This window comes from Erpetoichthys calabaricus, chromosome 4 (assembly GCF_900747795.2).
Source record: "Erpetoichthys calabaricus chromosome 4, fErpCal1.3, whole genome shotgun sequence".
NCBI lineage: Eukaryota > Metazoa > Chordata > Cladistia > Polypteriformes > Polypteridae > Erpetoichthys > Erpetoichthys calabaricus.
The window spans coordinates 93,379,963-93,399,617 of NC_041397.2; positions in this window are offsets into that span (position 1 = coordinate 93,379,963).

The window sequence follows — 19,655 nt, forward strand, 5'->3', positions numbered from 1 at the left end:
ATGTTTTCCTTAAATAAGACACTCTTTGGTTCTTCCATGGTATAATAGTGCTGGAGAATTTTTTAACTAACTTTTCAGGAGCGACTATTTCAGCGGCAGCTCTCAGTTTAGCATTAAAATTTCTCCTTACTATTTACATTATTATCACTATTGTAGTAAGCATTACAGATGTACTGGTTGTTTAGAATGTTAGCAAACATTGAAGCTGCAGATGTATCAAAATAGTGTTTTTTAATAATGTTTTTCATTAGTTGTAGCTATCAGTATTTCTACATTAAATAATATAAAAAATGGTCAGAAAAAATGATATCCATGATCTGCCTCACATCAACTTTTAATCCTTTAGTAATCACTAAATCCAGCATGTGACCCCCAATTATGTGTAGGGGTGTTAATGAGCTGACTCAGATCAAACGAGCGCAGGAGGTTCATGAATTCTGTTGCTTTTGGGTCACACTGTTTATTGATATGAAAATTAAACTCACCAATGATTAGAAACCTTTTATAGTTAGTTATTATAATTAACACTAAGTCTGAGAATTCCTCAATGAAAGACGTATTATGTTTAGGAGGTCTATACAAAGACAATACTAGAGTCTGAGAAACTCCTTGAATAACAACAGCAGGATATTCAAAAGATGCAAACATACCAAAGCCGAAATCTTTTAAACTTCCGCCTTTCTTGCCTTGGCGAACCGCATGAGTAAAGGTGTAATTTGGAGGTGCAGGTTCAATTAAATAAGTCGCATCATCAGAGGTGAGCCGCGTTTCACTTAATGTAAGAAAGTCGATTTTCCTATCACTAATAAGGTCATTGATGTAAAACGTTTTGTTGGTTAACACTATAACATTTAATAAGGCCATATTTAAGGTCTGAGAAGAACAGTGATAAATTGGCAGAGTGTCATGGCTGCTCGAAATGGTAGTTAAATTATTCATGTTAATGCGCTTTGTACAGGTTTTTTTTTAATCTATAATCTGGTATAGTTTTAATACAGTGCACATATAGAGGTTAAATGGTAATAAAATTATTCACATTTATGCCACATTGTCTGCGTTTTTTACTTAGACTGAGGTTGGTTATTATAGTGTTAATGAAGTGCATATTTGAGAAAGTGCTTGCTACAGAGTTATCATATCCTCGCAAGGCATTATGAAAAGAATTTGGATTAGAATTTAGTCAATTTCATTCTTTTAAAATAACATCATGTCTAGCTTTGAAGGTCCCTAAAGTCCTACTGTCTACCACAATACTTGGTAACATGCCATGTTTCTATGGTTCTCTGTGTAAAGAAAAACTAAGTCCTGTTGCAGGATTTGTGAGTTAGATTCATATCTCTTTTTAAAAAACAACATGGCATGCTTGTCGTATCCAAAAAAACAACTTTAGGTGATATCTTAGAAACTTTGAATTTTAATGGAAGCAAGAAGAAGAATATGCATTATACATTTGTAGAGGTTGAGAAGGTTTCAAAAGGGTGCTTCAAGAGGTAATAAAATATTGAAAAAGTTAAGTGTGAAGAATTAGTGTCAGCAGTAGTGTCAATGTATGAGAAAGCACAAACTTTGGTTACATTCATGGATGGAGATAGTGCAAGTTTCTGGTGCAAAGGTATGGATGAACCAAGGATCTATTCTGGATCCACTGCTTTCTGTGATAGTGATGGAGTTGGTAAATAGAGAAGTGCTTGAAGGAAGTTCTTGTGATGATATTATATTAAAGACAACAAGTGAATGGGAAACTGACAGAGAAGATACTGAAATAGAACATTACGTTGGAGTGGGGGAGGTCTCAAGTTAAATACAGAACAGACAAAGGTGATTATTCGAGTTGAAGCATTAGGAAATGTGGAAGAGATGAGTAAATGGCCATTTGGTGTTTGCCGTAGATGTGTTGGAAGAAATTCTATCCAGTGAATGGGTTGTTGAAAGTTGGGAAATGCTAGATGGAGAGATGTGGTGGCTAGTCTGTCAACATCAAAATGTCCAAGAAGGGAGCAGGATGCTGTAACTTGCTGTAGTTTCAGATGTTGACAATTGAGTTATTTTGAAGCAAGTAGGGGAGTTCCGCTACTTGGGTGACAGTTGAAGTGCAGATTGAGGTGCGAGCACAGCAGTGATAATAAAGGTGAGTAGGACATGGAAGAAATTTCCAGAACTGTTCTCTATTCTGAACTGTAAATGAGCCTCACTGATATTGAAGAGAAAATTCTATGAAGGCAGTGTGAGGAACTGTATGTTCTATGGGAGTGAGATGTGGCCGGCAAAGATGGAACATGAAGCAAAGCTGAAAACAACGGAAATGAGAATCATCAAGTAGGTATGTGACATTGTGAGAGGAGAATGAATGCTGAGTTAAACGGAAAACTTGTTGTAGCAGTGATAGTTGTTGTGCTGCAGACATACAGACTAAGATAATTTGGGAATGAAAAGGTGTACTATGATGGAGATAGAGGAGATGAAGTCCAGAGAAAGACAGACAAAGATGCGGTTGGAGGCATGAGAAGAATGGTTCTTGTCCTGAGGGATGTTCTAGACCACAGGGAGTGGAGGGAAAAGATATGGAACCAACTAGTCAGCTTAGGCAAATCTGGAAAATAGTCAGTAAACTGGTAAAGATGATAATTTTTTAACTTCTGACCTTTGAGTTCTCAACTCACATTTAGTTTGACCTTGGGATGTAGTATGAGTAATGATTTACTGTATATACAGGTATGCCCTTTTGTATGATTTAATACAAGCTAATGAGAAAAAAATTGTACATCTGCACCCTTACAGTATAAGTGAAATATTAAAAAAATAAATAAAGATTATTTATGGGCAGTCTCTTCATGATACAGTATAAGAAGATTATTGTGGGACAAGACAGTCTCAGTTTAGCTCAGGAATCCAAGATTAATGGCAAGCAGCAAAAACAATCAAACCATATCAGTCCAAAAACTGGTGCTATCTACAGGAGCTCTTCCTATCAATGAAATTACAACATTCACTCTTAGAAAAGCAGACATTTCACATTCAGAAGTGTATGTAGGCAATGCAGATGCTTGCAATGGGTTTCAGAATCAGTATAACTGAGAATTTATGATTCAAAGAGAGTCCATAGTGATAAGAAAGCTATTGTTATCTTCATGTGTCATTACAATTAAAGGTGAATAACATGGGATTAATGAAAAAGTGTTTTGTTGGTTCTGTGTCTGATGTAAATTTGATAAATTTCAAGTCAGAATAATATTTATTTGATGATAAACGCAAACTGTGGAAAACTAAAGTTAAAGAAATTGACTGAATTCCTACTAGTATTCCTAGAGTGCTCCTTGAAACAATGTTGAACCAGCAATGGCTGATAAAGTATGATACTCTATTAGATGTGCATGGAATGATATTATAAGGCAATTCACTTGCTACAGGGATATTGCTCATCTTAATTTAGAAAGAATCCTAGAGTATTTTATTTCTTAAATCAATTAATAGAATAACATGAACACTTCACAAAGATATAGGACACTATCACCACCTCCTTGTGATTCTTTGACTGTTGTATAAAATGTTGACTGGTGCTCCATTGCTTAAGTGACTAGTACTGTATATTCTTTGTCAGGGCTCTGACCTTTAGCAATTAATGATAAGCAAATTGGCTCATATTTATGTGTGGCTGTGAGATTACCCGTGGGTTTCGCGCGATCTGGCTAAAAAATAGGACATGTGTGGGTTGATATATGTATAAAAGCAATAAATAACAAAGAAGAAAATGTTTTAAAATATTTTAAATAATAATCAAATAGACAGCTGTGTAGCCTGTTGTTGAGAAGCATTTCTCCCACCTTAATGCCTATGTAGTGGTCAATCTTCTTGCTTTACGGGAAAATCAGCAAACAATTTTCTTTTGCCTGTATAAACTTGCAAAGGCAATTCTTTGTATTTCCGGAACAAGTGCTAGTAGCAAGCACAAGTTCAGCACAGTAGGTCATGTTATAAAATCAACACACAGCTCACTGAATCTAATACAGTGAACTCAAAACATGCACAAAATGTGCCAAATCAATGCTAAAATGTAATGTAATGCAAACCCCGTTTAATTGATTTAGGGCTAAGTAATGAAATAATGTTGTATTTAATTTAATTCAGTCAGAAGTCTACTAAGTAAAGAAGCACCAAAGACGAGTGCATGATAGCCTTCCCCTCCCGTTTTCTTTTTCATTAATTGTGTGTTAAAGACAGACCCCTTGATGGCAGGAATTTGAAACTATATTAGTCTCATTTTGAATTGCTTCTGATATCTCAATAAATGTTAATCAAACAAATGTTCTAATGTTGTTTGATGTCATCTCTCTCTATATATAATAAATTCAACGTCTGTCTGTGTGTTTGTCTGTATGTCTGTCCACTTTTCATGAGAGTACTACTTAACATATTTAGATCGAGTTTTTTTCCATAATTTGCTTGAATATTCCGGTTGATTTTATGACCCCTCTCATCGCACTAAGTATAATAGTTCACTTGTAGTACCAATTTATTTGCGCAAATCCGAGGGAGACACAGCGGGCCGAGGGGATAGAGGCAGAGCCCTCCTCACTCATGCGCCAGCCTCGGGGCGTATCTTACATCTGCTTAGCTAGCAAACAAGAGAACTACTTATTGTATTTAGATTTTTTTTCTAGAATTTGCTTGAACATTCTGGTTAATTTTCCGACTTCTCTAATCACGCTAAGTATCATAGTTTGCTTGCAGGAGCGATGTATTTGCGCTAATCCAAGACAGAGGCTGTGGGTAAAGGGGAGGGGGAAGCGTGACATCAGTAATAGGGAGTTGGTCTACTTTTGCATTTTGGAGTGTACCTTGCCTCCGATTAGCTAGCGATACCTTTTTGTTTATTGATTTTTAAACTTTGTCCTGTTTCACTACTACGTGGGCAGAACCATGGGGACGGCTAGCTAATAATAGAGCAGGTCTGGGTCAAATTGGGGTCAGTACTTTTATCATTTTATATTGGGCTAGGTGGGCAGAGATTCATTTTTAATAACTATGGGCAGGTACAGGTAGAAAAAAGCTGACCCACATACCACTAAAGGCAACGGAGAAATACATTTCTTATTGTTAGTCCTGGATTCTTTTTTGTTTTCTAGAAAAAGATTTGTTTCTAAACCATGTATTGATTTGAGGGAAATAAACAAAATCACTTTTAAGAATCATTTTCAATTACAAAATTAAGTGAGTATACTGTACCTCTCTTGCACAACTGGAATAAAAAGGGAAAGATTAAATAGCCTACTGTCGATGCCAGGCAAGTGTTCAACCTGATGCTAAGGGTTATTTGTGAGGTAGTCAATATACATATTTAGCAAAATGCATTTCTGTGTTGAGGTTAGAATCGTTGTTCAGAAAAGACCACTTAAGACCAAACAATAAAAATCAATTGTTGGGTATTGGGAATCCTCCCAAATAAAAAAAATAAAACCTCTTCTTTTGCCAACATCAAGTTATTATTGTGATGAAAAAAGAATAATTACATTTACTTTGTGCTTTAAAATGTAGATTTAGTTACTCAAATCTATGTGTTGTACAGATCTGTGTTGACCTGAACTACACACCCCAGTGTCAGCCCATCCACTCACTTCCTTTGCTTTCTCAGTCTCAAAATAAAAATCATGATGGTATTTATTAAAGACTATCTGGCAGTTGAACTTCCAGTCTAGTCAGAACAGAGATATTCCTTTGTATAACAAAGATATCCCAGTCACATTATGAAAAGTTTATATAGATTTTAATAAACATGCAGGTCAAAAGAATAGAGCTCTCCTCCAGATCTCACCTATCCAATCAGATCCTTGACTCAGCTTTGTGCACTTAACTATATCTATGGTGTGCATAAAGTCCAACCAACTTTTAAGAAGGGTACAACGAGAAACTGGATATTTAAATGATTTGTGACTGACGTCATGATTTTCTGTGTAGAGTCCTTCTCTATTAACAACATATGAACATACTGCCCTGACCTAAAATCTCTTGAGAAGTTTTATGGAGGTTTAGAAAAAAGACCATGGCTGCTTTATGACTCTCTCTATTTCTCGAGGGATCTCATTTTATTGATAGTACTGGATTGTTTCTGTAAGGCGACCCATTTTTATACCTTTAAAGAAAATCTCTCTTTGCCAAATATCTGCCTCATACTTTTACTTCACCCATTGTTATGCTGCATGAGTTTCAAGCCTTCATTTTTTCAGACAGGGCGCCTCAGTTTCTTTCCCAGTTATGGAGAGACTTCTGTTCCAGGCTGAGTAGCAGAATAATCCTAATGTTTATACAGTTTTGCCTGCAGGTGGTAATCAAACAGAGCTTAATCAACAGTGGTGGTCCTATTTGTTTGATTTTCAGACTGACTAGTGCACTCTTTGGTAACAGGCAGTGTAGCACTGCACACCACCTGTACTTAGAAGAATCTGCCTGGTTCTGTTAATTTCTTTGCACACTGTAGCACAGGTGGTCTGCTGTGTTCAGTAGTGTGCACTCACAGCTCCCACCATCGTCAACCTGTTTTAAAAAATAAAGTGTAAAATAATCTCCTTTCTGAGCAATTAATACATAAATTGTTCTTTCTTTACTGTAACTTCTCTGTCAGTTGCGTTGTGATCTAATAAGCTGTCACAGATATTATGTGTGATCAGTTGTGCAAAATTACAACTTTTAGATATAAAAGATGTATTTCTGCTCCCTCCTGTATATTAACTTTGAGTGTGAAGTGGGGTGGAAAGTTTCTGCTTGATTATTTATATAGCATGATGAGTGAAAACTAGTTTAATCCAGAATAAAATGCTTTATAAATTCAGTTGTTGCTATTGCTTTTAAACTATTCACTTTTTATAGAGGGATATGGTTCATTGTATTTAATATATTCCTAAGAATTAAATGATATGTTTGTTTAATGTTATTAATGTTGCAATATCAGTATGAAAGCTAAAATGTCCCCAACTTTGAGATCACTTTTGGTAAGAATGAGCAGTATGACTAATTGATTAGTGGCCATGTTGTAGTATTGCAACATATGGGGTTTTCCTTTTTGTTTATTATGTCTTGCTTGATGATTGTAATATGTTAACAGTATGAGGCCCAAAAAAACATGATTCTTATTTGACTGTAAGACACATTTTTTATCATTCACATTGGTACAGTTATGGTCTAGTGTAGTGTTTCTAAATTTTTATTTTTTTTTGCACTACCAAAACTTGTCCTTCTTAGTGTCTCCCAGACAACTGTCAGATCTCTCCCCTTTGGGAAATATCTGCCAACTGTCATCCCATGGCCCTTCTGAGAATCACTGCCAACAGTCAAACTGGAGTACTTTGTAAACTTTAAGACCCTTTCCCATTGAATACAACGGTGATTCACAAATAGGTGTGAACAAAAGCCAAAGATCCTTAGTTTAAGAATCTAGAGCAGGGGTCTCCAACTCCAGTCCTGGAGAGCTACTGTGGCTTCAGGTTTTCATTCTAACCCTTTTCTTAATTTGTGACCAAATTTGCTGCTAATTAACTCTTTGCCTTAATTTTAATTGATGCAGAACTTAAGACTTGACCCCCTTAATTATTTCTTTTTTCTTTAATTAGCAACCAAACAATATTAAGACACAAAATGAACCAACAGATAAATAACAACCTGCGTCCATCACACAATAACTGAAAATAAAGAAAGTTGAAGGCCTCAGTAATGTTGATCTGCTCAGGTCCACACAAATTTTGACAGTGCTCTTAAAAAAGAAAATCAACAGTTTTGGAAATGTGTGCCATGGCAGAATGAGCGCCATGGAGTTAAATAACGGGTTTAATTAGCAACGAGAATTGGCTTCATATTAAGAAACTGAATTAAGTAAATTTGGTTGGAGTTTGAGGCCCCAACTTAGTTGCTCATCTGTTGTCTCAGTTCACATTAAATTTATGTTTAGGTGCCGTTTAAGGAAAAAATAATCAATTCAGCAGTCAGAGTCTCAAGAAAAGTCAACTAAAATAAAGGGAAATAGTTAATTAGCACTAAAATCTGGTCACTAATTAAGAAAAGAGGTAGAAGGAAAATTTGCAACCACAGTAGCTTTCCAGTACTGGAGTTGGAGACCCCTGATCTAGAGGATCACTCATATTTCTACTACTGATCTCTATTCAACCTTGGCTTTCATTTCATTTAATTTCATTTGATTGCAGACAACCCTGACCAACTTCAGATAACACCACATGGAAGGAGAGGCTGTTTCAAAGTTTTGTTTTTGTGAAGTGTATGGTTATTGTTTTTACAATTATTTTGCTGATTATTATGTTTCTCTTACTTTGCCCAGAAGCATTACATGCTTTTGTCTGTGTGTCATGGGGTTGCATATTATTGGACTGGGAATGATTACTTTGACCTTTTTGCAAATTCAAGATATGAATATTTTTTATTAGAGTAGCATATGAGCTATTTTATTATAACTGAGATCTCTTAGTTTTCAGGAAAATATCTTAATAGTATTAAAACGTGCAATTGAATTCACACACATGCTGGGCAAACGTTTACCCAATGCCAGATGTAGCCTGAGAGCTTTCCTGTGTGATTTAAAAAAACGATTACCCTTCAATCAATAGCAGGTGTCATCTCAGTTAATTTTTTAGTAACCACTAATTACATTTCAGTTTTTCTTCTATGGACAGAAGTAAGGATATACTGGGAAAAAAAGCAAAAAAAAAAAAAACTACTTGCTTGAAAATGTCACAAAATCAATAAAAGTGACGTATGAATTGAAGGCAGATACAATATAATGTACAGATCACAGAACAGTTTGCTTTTATTTGCATCAGAAATAATGTTCATGGTGTTGTTCCAAAGGTCTCAGAGTAAAAAAAAAAATGGTTTCTTGATTTAAATGCGACTTGGATTCAAGGAAAGTTGTTGAAAAAATAAATCAATATCTGTAATGAAAATTTAATGTGAGAGAAACTAATGTTTGATGAGGACCTGTTTGCCTCCTTTATAGAGTTTGATAACTCATTTGGCAGAGTAAAGTTGAAGTTAATAGAAACACCAAATTAAACATGGGTGCCCTGGAAAGGCAGAACTTTCATTACTAAGTTAAACAAGTTAAACAAAAATACTTGATTACACTGATACTCTTATTGATAAACTTGGAAAAGATGATGATTGAGGCAATAGAGGATGGGAAATAATGAGAATGAAAAGTGGGCTGCTGAAGGATGTAAACTCTGTGAACAACTAAGCACGGGTGGAAGATTTTGAGCAAGAACTACAACAAATAAAGAATACAGTTAATGCTCCAGTCCAAAAGTTTGACAGGAAGATGAATGGGGAGAAATCAAATGCCACGGGGCTTTGTTGACAAGGTATCAAAGTGGAAGAAGCAAATAAGATAAAGTGAATGCTGAGCAGATGAACAGACATTGTTTCTTACATTCATTTACTTCATACTATTGAATGTTTGGTAACAAATATTATACTTGAAAATAAATGAGCAAAAGTTCCTTTAATAAGTGAAGAAAATTGACAAATGAGATATGTCTGCTATGTTCATTTGCAGATCCCTCAGCAGATTATTGGAATCAAAAATATGAAGGTTCACTAACAAAGTAGACTTGACTACTCAGGAGATCACACTCCTTGATAATAGGGTAGAATCAGTTTTGAAAATGTTTTGTTATAGACATCTTTATTTTACAGATCACCTGTTTGTCACTGAGGTCAGGGTGTGGTGACGTTATTGCATGTTATTTGGACATGCAAGTAAGAACTTTGCTGCACTCTGTATATGAGACACAATTTCTTCTACTACTATAATACAACTATTATACAGTTTGAAGAACTATGCACTAGTTAAAAATTTGAAATCTACATATGGAGAAACAGAGATGAAATCAAATTTGAAGTGAATGATGCCAACAAATATATCTTAATTATAATTAATTATAAAAAGGCTTGAAGCAATACCTTAGATATGTTTATCCAGACCATATATCATATATCATATATGACTCAGGCGCCGCCGCGAGTGGCAGCCTTTCCAGCAGTGTGAATTTCCCCTTGGGATTAATAAAGTATCTATCTATCTATCTATCTATCTATCTATCTATCTATCTATCTATCTATCTATCTATCTATCTATCTATCTATCTATCTATCTATCTATCTATCTATCTATCTAATCCTAAGCCTAAAAGTGCAATGATTCTGTGCTAGATTTTATGTGACTTTTTATGTCACTTTTTTGTCATGCTTTAAATCTGGCTTATTTTAAAACCTATATATATATGTTTGGTATCATTCTTTTCAGAATTTATTGAACTTTAATGTGATGTTGTTAGATTTTCAGATTCATATGCCGTTTTTAAATTATAAACTAAAAAATATCAAGAACTCACGTTCTGCGAGACAAGACTTTGTGCCAACAGATTTAATCACACCAGGGGCTGGAAATAAAAAGACAAAGAGTAGTACAACTGCTGTACAGGCTTTTAAATGTTTGAAACACCGCGCAAGATGCAGATGACGCGACACAGCATAACAGTGGCAAGCCAGCAGCTGATTGAGCAAAGATGAGGTAAAAAAAAAAATCAAAACTGTATTTGTTTCCCATTGTATCACTGTTTAAGAGGGCATTTCAAAGGAGCAACCGCGTCTCCGTGGGGTGCGTTCAGCCCCCCTCTTCACAACGCGAGCGGCAGAGACGTGAAGTGGCTGACATGTAGCGCAGGCCAGGGGGGTTGGCAAGCAAAGCGAGCAGGGGGCGAACTCTGTAGTATATATATATATTTAACTCACACAAATACAGACCATACCATACACACTATAGTAACAAAAATGTATCTGAATATTTACACTGAATGAAGAAAAAAAATTGCACAGTATCACAAATACTTCTGCACAGTACCTAACACAAAAGTGCAATACATAATTAAAAAACAGGGTGGCATGGTGCTGCAGTGATATCTCTGCTGCCTCGCAGTAAGAGATTGACATCCCAAGTCCTCCCTGCATGGAGTTTGAATGTTCTTCCCATGTCTTGTGTGAGTTTCCTCCAGGTGCTCTGATTTTCTTCCACTGTCCAAAGACATGCAGGTTGGTTGAACTGGCAACACTAATTTGGCCCTGATAATGTGTGTGTGTGATTTTGCCTTGCAATGGACTGTCTAGGTTTTGCTCCTGTCTTGAGTATTTCAGCTAGTACTATCAGCGGTATGTTTTACCTTATCTGGTTTGAAATTTACAGTGTCAGAGTACAATCATGTCACCAGGTTTGTACATGCTCCTTAGGCATCAGTGTATGTACATTATGCATATGTGCACTAATGTATAACATCATAAACGTGGGAAATGCATGTGACAAGCTGAGTGCTCCTGGCTGACAGATATTCTACTCCTTAGAAGACAAATTTAATCTAAAAAAAAACTTTATTTTTGAAAAAGAAAATAGACATTTAATTTGTGTTAATATAGTGGTCTATAGGTTAATTTTGGGCCTTCATCTAAGTATCCAACAAATGATGTGACTGACGTCATTCATAGAGTAGTAGTAGCTTTGGCTCTAGTTTAGTGGTTTTGGTTTTGTCTGTTTCAGCTGATTAGTCTGTATGGATAACACCTATATCAAATCATGTAAGCAGGTTCATCTGAATAAGCCACACAATTGTCAGCTCGTCTGTTTCTGTTCACCTTGTCAGCACACCTAAAAGTTGCAATTGCCATATTCTTGTCCAGCTGGCCAGTGTGTCTTGTTTTTTGTTGTTTTTGTATAGCCACAATATCAGCATAGGCCCTCTTATCTCCCTAGCTGGCTTACCTATAAGGTGTCTTTAACTTTTGTAATATGAACTCTTTATTTTTCCACCAAGCTTTTAACTGTTTACATATTTTTCAAATTGGTGAATTCACAGTATTAAGTTTCTTGTTCTGGGTAGCAAAGTCAGTCATAGGGAATGAAACAGTAGCCTTTTAACTTTGTACAAGTTAGCATCTAGACCATACTGCCTGGTGCAGAGAACAATGTGGATACAAACTAGGAACCCAAAGTAGAAAGAAAATGTTAATGAGGGGTCTTAGCTTGAAACAATGGATTGCCAGTTTTTATGAACCTTTGTTTTTAAGGTGGTTTTATGATTTTCATTCGCAGTTATAATTATTTCTGGTCATGTCAGGAGATAATTCTTCAAATGCAGTTTAACTTCAGCAACATTCTTGCATAGTACCATCCCATACATGTGAAACTGGCCACTTAGTTGCAGCTCTACTGACCTGTATTGTTTTTATTTAGGTTAACATTTCAGTTGCTCACACTCAACAGATATATTGACCAGTCATATACAGATACTAAAAAAATTAGTACCAGAATCATATTGGAACAGAGATCTTTAGATAAAAAAGAAAAAGTCTTATGTGTGTTTTTGTGTGTGTGTGTTGGTGACAGACAGAGAGAAAGATACCCACATTTTCATATTAAAGTTTAAAGATACAAACCTCTGCCATATCCATCAATGGTATCCCATTTCTTACCACAGTGCCTTTTTAATTAAACTCTTCATCTTCCAATGCATGTCCTTCTCTTTCTCTTTCTCCCTTTGTCATTCTCTCAAACCCTAAATGGATTTTTCCCCTGACCTGTGCCCCCCTGGCGCTGCTTCTGCCACTCAAAACCTTCGACATGATAATATTACTAAACAGCAAGTATGAAATGATGGTGAGATTAGCATCTCATATATTAAGCGAGATATGAATTTGATTTTAAATATTTTCAAGTTTCCTCAACCAAAGTGAAGCAAATCAAAAAGGAAAAGCAAGCACCTGGCAACAGGAACTGCTTTATAATTAACATTAGCAGCACTTCACATAATAATTTATAGGTGCAATTTCTGCTGTGAACATAGGAGATATGTCCTCACCACTTTTTAAAACTACAAATATATTCCTACAGTTTTTTTTTTTTTAATCAGCAAATGATCTCTCAAATTAACACACATTCTAACATGTTCTTACTCAGTCTTTAATGACCCCTGTCTGTACTCTGTCAGGTGTAAAAAATGTAGCAATCATGCTTCTTAAATTTTTTTGAAAACATTCCACTTGTATAAGTCACATTAAAAAATATATGAAGTAGCATAACACAACATTTAATGTCACTGTTTTAATGTGGAAAGGCTTTTGGGGACATCTCTCCCTAAAACATAAACTCCTTTTCAAATGTACAAATTCTTTGTGGACACACATACGTCACAAATTTTATCTCTACTCTCATTTGTGTTTTCCTACACTTCCCACACTTCACGTGTTCTGCTATTGGTGGAGATCTAGCAGATAAGAACAGTGTTAGGCCAGGAGTATAAACATGTACTGGCTACACTGATACAATAGAGGATGAGACAAAAGGCAAGCCAAAGTCAAAGCCAAACATCACAAAATACTAACGTAAGAACCAAAATGAAATCAAAGATTCAAAATCAGGAACAACAACAAAAAGTTAGAAACCAGGAATACAAATACAGAGCTTTTGAAGAATTGCAAAATTAGGTATTCTGTTCGCAAACTCAGATAAGCCGAAAAGTTCCTGGGACGACCTTAATATGTCTCTTGCTTGATGTTACAAGAGAGCACGCTCTGTGGGAACTCTGGAAGATCATCATAGAAACGACTCATGCAATTCAGATGTCATCTTTAAGCATTATGCAAATAGCTAAAGCCATAAACGAAAGTGAAATGAAGTGTGGAAATGCACACCACACAACCTGGTGCTTTTACATGTTTAGTCTTTCCAGGCAGCTCTTTTCTTGCATTGCATGAAGTTTGTGCAGTAACTCAGAGCATTCTCAGTTTGACTTCCATGCTTTGCCTTTTTTCCTTCTGATTTTACTGACTTTATAAAGATAATCTAGGTGTGATGTGGTCATCCCCGATCCAAAACAACTTTGCATTTTTAAAATTAAGTTTTTTTGTCTCTAAAAAGGTCTTTTACAGCTCATAAACTCTTACACTTCTGCCATTAGAAGCAGAAGGCTATAGCCAGGTATGCTTGTGTAATGTAGGCATAAGGGTTATAAGAAGCACTCTTGTGCCAGCATAAATTGCACTTTGTAGTAGATGCATTTGGTAGCCTCTTAAAACCAAACATCATCCCACAATAGCAATCCTAAAAGTCTAGACTTATAATGCTGCTGAACTTTTTACACTTTCTACTTAAACTACTTACCTGATTATCAGAATACTCAGGTAATTCTTTAGCAGACGATGCACAGAAAATGAATAAAGTGTCTTTAAAAAGTGCAATTTATAAATGTTATAAGAAAAGTTCTGCTCCTTCTTCCTGCCCTTGCATGTTGATTCATAAACCTCCAGCAAACCCCAATAATTTATACTTAACTTTAAAAATGTTGAGGCAGAAAGGCAGCGGGAGTATGTTCATCAGTTTGCCTACCAGACTTTCAAAATGAAAAGTTATACCCCTATATCCACTAGATTTCAGTCCTTTCCACATTCTATACTTTTTACATTTTTTTTTAAATAATTTTTTACTTGTCAAAAACTTCATCCACGAATTTCTGTTTAGGGAAGTTATTAAACCACATCTCTGCTCTTTTCCAAACTGGATGTTAAATTAAATTTTTCTAGCCTTCAGGAGAAAAGGCCAGTCTGACTCCTATGTGTTGACTTTAGAGTGAATTAGTCCATTTTTCATATCATTGATGTACAGTAATTAAATTGTTTTCCTTCCGATTAATTATAGGGAGTATTTTGAGGCATAACAACTCTGAGATAATGGTTGATATTGACCATGAATACTAATCTTCTTTTTATTTACTTTTTTTCACTGGATCATCATTTTTGCAAACTGCCAGCCCAGCAATACCTAGAAGTAGACCTCAATGGCTGCATAATTTCAAACTTTAACTTCAGGTGAGAATTGTGCTTGTGAATGCTTATTTATAAACTGAATTGAAGTTCTTGGAAAAAAAAAACCAGGTGATTTACCAGCAGAGGCTTTCCTGGTGGCGCAGTGGGTAGCACTGCTGCCTCGCAGTTGGGAGACCTGGGGACCTGGGTTCGCTTCCCGGGTCCTCCCTGCATGGAGTTTGCATGTTCTCCTCGTGTCTGCGTGGGTTTCCTCCGGGCGCTCCGGTTTCCTCCCACAGCCCAAAGACATGCAGGTTAGGTGGATTGGCGATTCTAAATTGGCCCTGGTTTGTGTGTGTCCTGCGGTGAGTTGGCACCCTGCCTGGGATTGATTCCTGCCTTGTTGGCTGGGATTGGCTCCAGCAGACCCCCGTGACCCTGTGTTTGGATTCAGCGGGTTGGAAAATGTATGGATCAATGAACTTTCCTAGTTTGCATTATATTACAATAAATATGACATGGAAAATTAAATATCACTTCACCCAGAATAAAATAGCTTGGTTTTCCTTGGCAGTATGGCCTAATATAGAGATGTATTTTGTAGATTTGTTATCCGGTGGAAGAAGCCAATTGAGCCAACAACAGACAAAAGGCAGATGGCAGCCAACTACAGGGGGCACTCACACATGCTGGGTAATTTTATTTATCAAAATGTCTAACAGGATGACAAATGGTTAGAAAACACATAGTTTCCCTCAAACACTTTTTTCACTCATATTAAATTCTCCATTAGTTAACATTTTGACATAAAAATAAATTAACTGGAATGCAGGTGAGACCTTTTTATTACCAAAAATTTGAACTTAGTCAACAGTTAATAATGCCTTATATCTTGTTAGGAAATGAGACTTTGCATTTTTTAATGTAATATCAGAAGGTTGGTTGCTCATTATTAACATGTGTATCAACAATAATTTGTTTAATCTACTTATTCATGGAGAAATGGTTAATTAAAAACAAAAACACATTTAACATCATACCTGATACTCAACATAAGAAGCTTAGTGAAATTAAACTTAGGTCAGTGACACCGAAGCTTAGCCTATAATAAGCTCTGGTCATATCTATACAGTGAACAAATGTCTGCCTCAATTTCAGAATTTTTAATATTCCTAAATTCTATGTCCAATATAACATATAACTGAACTCACAGCCTTATGCACCTGAAATAAAGAAAATAACCAGTATTAATACAAAAATACAACAAGGTACTGTAAAAGATGAAAGAAAAACATGTACAAAGTACAGTAGTAACCTGTATATTAGCTTATTATTTAGGCTAGGAAGAATAGTTAAACTCACAGATGTATTACCCATGGCTGGTCCATGAATGATGTCACTGTTGTCTTCTAGGAAGCCTTTTAGGTTTGGGTCTGGAAGAGCCCAGAGATGAGATTACTGCTTCTTTTTTGGGACATGATAATCAGAGATGAAAGTGGAAGAGGAAAATGTCAAGAGGATTTGTCACTTATAATCGTTTTTACTGTCAAACCTTAATTCTTTCCACATAAAAGTACACTATGTCTGCACTATGGGCATCACTTTGGCCCTCTCACAGTAGCTTCTGTACAAAAAAAAATAATACTGGAAACCTATTACAGATAAAAAAGAAAATATGAAGAGCTTTTTGGAAGTTTGGAAACTAAGAGTTGCCTCTCTGCTGTTTCTAGATGATTTTTGTCTGCTATATGATCTCAAGTAAGCTATGGATACCTTTACAACTAAGAGAGGAATCGCATCTCCAAATCTAAGATCATAATCCTCTCCCAGAAAAGAGTGACTTCTTTCCTGTAGGGAAAAGGTGAGCAGCTGTCTCAGGTGAAAGAGTTTAAGAGAGAAGAGGTTGGGGGCATGCCTTTATAGCGCATTGCCGTACCCACCACACGACAAGCCACTTGGATGAGGACCAGCTTGCAGGGCTGGATGCAGATTAACATCATACCCAGGGTAAAGCAATTGCAGGTTAAGGGCCTTGTAGAAGACAAGTCTTGGGTTGTCTTACAAGTATAAGGTGTACATAAAAGTTACTGTGGAAAAACATTGGCAGATAAGACTTGATAGTACAGTACTATAAAGTCATTAATGATACAGTTTCATGGTACAACATTATTTGCTTTAAAAGAAATAAATGTAAGGACATTTCATAAGGATAACAGTGAAAATAAGGATTTTTAGACAAGATTGAACACATATGAACAATGTGGTCACACTGACTGAGTATTAATAATAATAATAATTCATTACATTTATATAGCGCTTTTCTCAGTACTCAAAGTGCTATCCACACAGGGAGGAATCGGGAAGCGAATCCACAATCTTCCACAGTCTCCTTACTGCAAAGCAGCACCACTACCACTGAAAGACAGATCCATGAAACAGAAGTTGCTAAGCAGGTTCTTACTAAGAAATAGACCACAGGGTTTTAAGAAAGCAAGAAGAACAGCATCAAAGACCAATTGCATGACAAATATATCTCATAAATGACAAAACATGCTGCACATGAAAATCAATGACAACTGGTAGTCTGTGGTATTGTTACGTTAGGAGAGAATTTTTTAAATTATTCAGCATTGAATAGGAAGAAAAGTAGTGAGGATAACTCAATATACTTTCTTAAAAGTTTTTATTTACTCACCACATATTAGTTATGTTACTAATCTTGGTGTTTTCTGTATATTTAACTTTATGTCAGTTAATTGTATGCTTTTCTGTTTCTTTTTGGTGCAGTGTGCTTATCCTTGTGGTTTATTTTTCTTTCTGGACTGCAGGCTGTACATTTAATTTGATTCACAATTTCCTTTTGTAAGACGGTTTAAATGGAGTAACTTTAGTGGTGACAAGTGGTAGAGCAAGTCTTATTTCCATGGTTTCTTCATTGAGATGCTAGTGCTTAATTGAATCATGCTAAGACATTTAAGTTAGTACACACTACTGCAAATGTGTTGCATATTTGATTCTGTCAGAAACTTGTGGTAAAAATGAGATGTCACTTATGAACCATTATGTGAGACTAAACATTATGACCATTAGCTGAACACTTTGGTCAGATAACCAAGGACTTTGTTTCTTGAGATATAATTGACACCTCTTACTACTTATTAAGTCTTATAGAAAAAAAAGCCATGTTGACTTGCATTTTTTACTTAATGAAATACTATGACTAATTATTTCTATGGCATATTCGAGGCAAATTATACAGAAGAAGCACAATGGCATTTTCACAGTTTTGTTACTTAGATAACATGTAACACATTACTTAATCATATTCTCGATTTGTTTCTCTATTTGAGGCTGCCAATGCAGTGTTTAGTGTGTGCAATTCCTTGATAATGCCTCCTCATCTAGATTCACTAATTTAATATGTAATGAAAGGGAAACAACTAAGCAGTAATTTCCACACATGATTTACAGCCGTTGCTCCTGAAAGGTATTTTTGTTTTCTTCCCACAAATCAGAGAGACATGATTTGGTTTCCAGTACATTCACTTGTGATGTAGAGTTTACACACACTCTTTTCTGCAACGAGACCGGAGAGGGAAAAATAAAAATGGGTCAGTAGATGAACCATAGGTAATAAACAAGTGTTGTCACAACAAGGAAAGAAAGCCTAATAAATGTCTAAACCCAAAAAGCAAACCGAAATCAATGTCAAGAAACTGTTGTAAGATCATAGCCAAAGAATTTGAAGCTTGAAACACTTAAAACACCACAGGTAGTAGCAGTCAAATTCAGACAGTGAATGTACTGAGGAGCCAGTTTAAGTATTATTGTGTCAATAACATCACTATTGTGACCTCCGATTCCTTTTTTACTTAGAACCTTGGATTTCCATTCTTGCACAAAATGGCGATGCCTGTAACAAAAATAAGACACAGTCACAGTACAATTAAAATAAACAGTAATGTATTTACATACACATGTGGCTTTTATTACTATTTCTGTGTGAATTTTCTCCAGGTACTTATGTTTTCCTTGTGCAATTCAAAAATCTATTGGTTAGGTTAACTGTTGTCTTTAAATTGGCATGATATGGGTGAGTGAGGTGTGTGTGTGTAAATGTGCCTTGTAACAGGCTGGTACTTTTAGCTCAAAAACCCACTATAAACTAGAATTGGAAATGCAGGTTCAAAGAAATAATGAATGGAAACTGGTCGGCACTTGTTCGGAAATAAATGGTGACAATTTTCGTCCAATAAACAGCTACCATATGCAGCTCATTTTTATTTGTAGCTGACTATTGTAATTATTAAGGAAGTCATGAAGTGTACTTTTTTGGACAGTAAAGTCACATGGACTGTTGTAATGATTAAGGCATCGGATTTTAAACCATAAAGCTTTTTGTTCAGTCTCCACCTTGGACTTAGTCAATAGCCTCAAACATCAATGTACATTTGTATAAAAATGTGTTAATATTTGAGTTATTGTGACAAAGGCACAGAGAGATATAATTTTACACTCGGAAGGGATTGGGCGTTACGGAAACTGCAATTCCTTGCTAAGCTTTTATTTTGAAAAGACTGTCAGAGGTTATGTGAAGACAGGAAGGACCTTTATATTGAAGCAAAGTATTACAGGAAGTTCATCATCGTGTAGAAGGTATAAATAAATGTAGAAAAAGAAGAGAAGCCACTGGGGAGCAGGAGATACTACATTTTTGGAAACAGGTCTGCAACATAAACCTTGGGACTTGCATTAAGGTTTACAAAGTGGTTGTGGAATTCTATTTGGAATGAAGAAACTTCAAGATA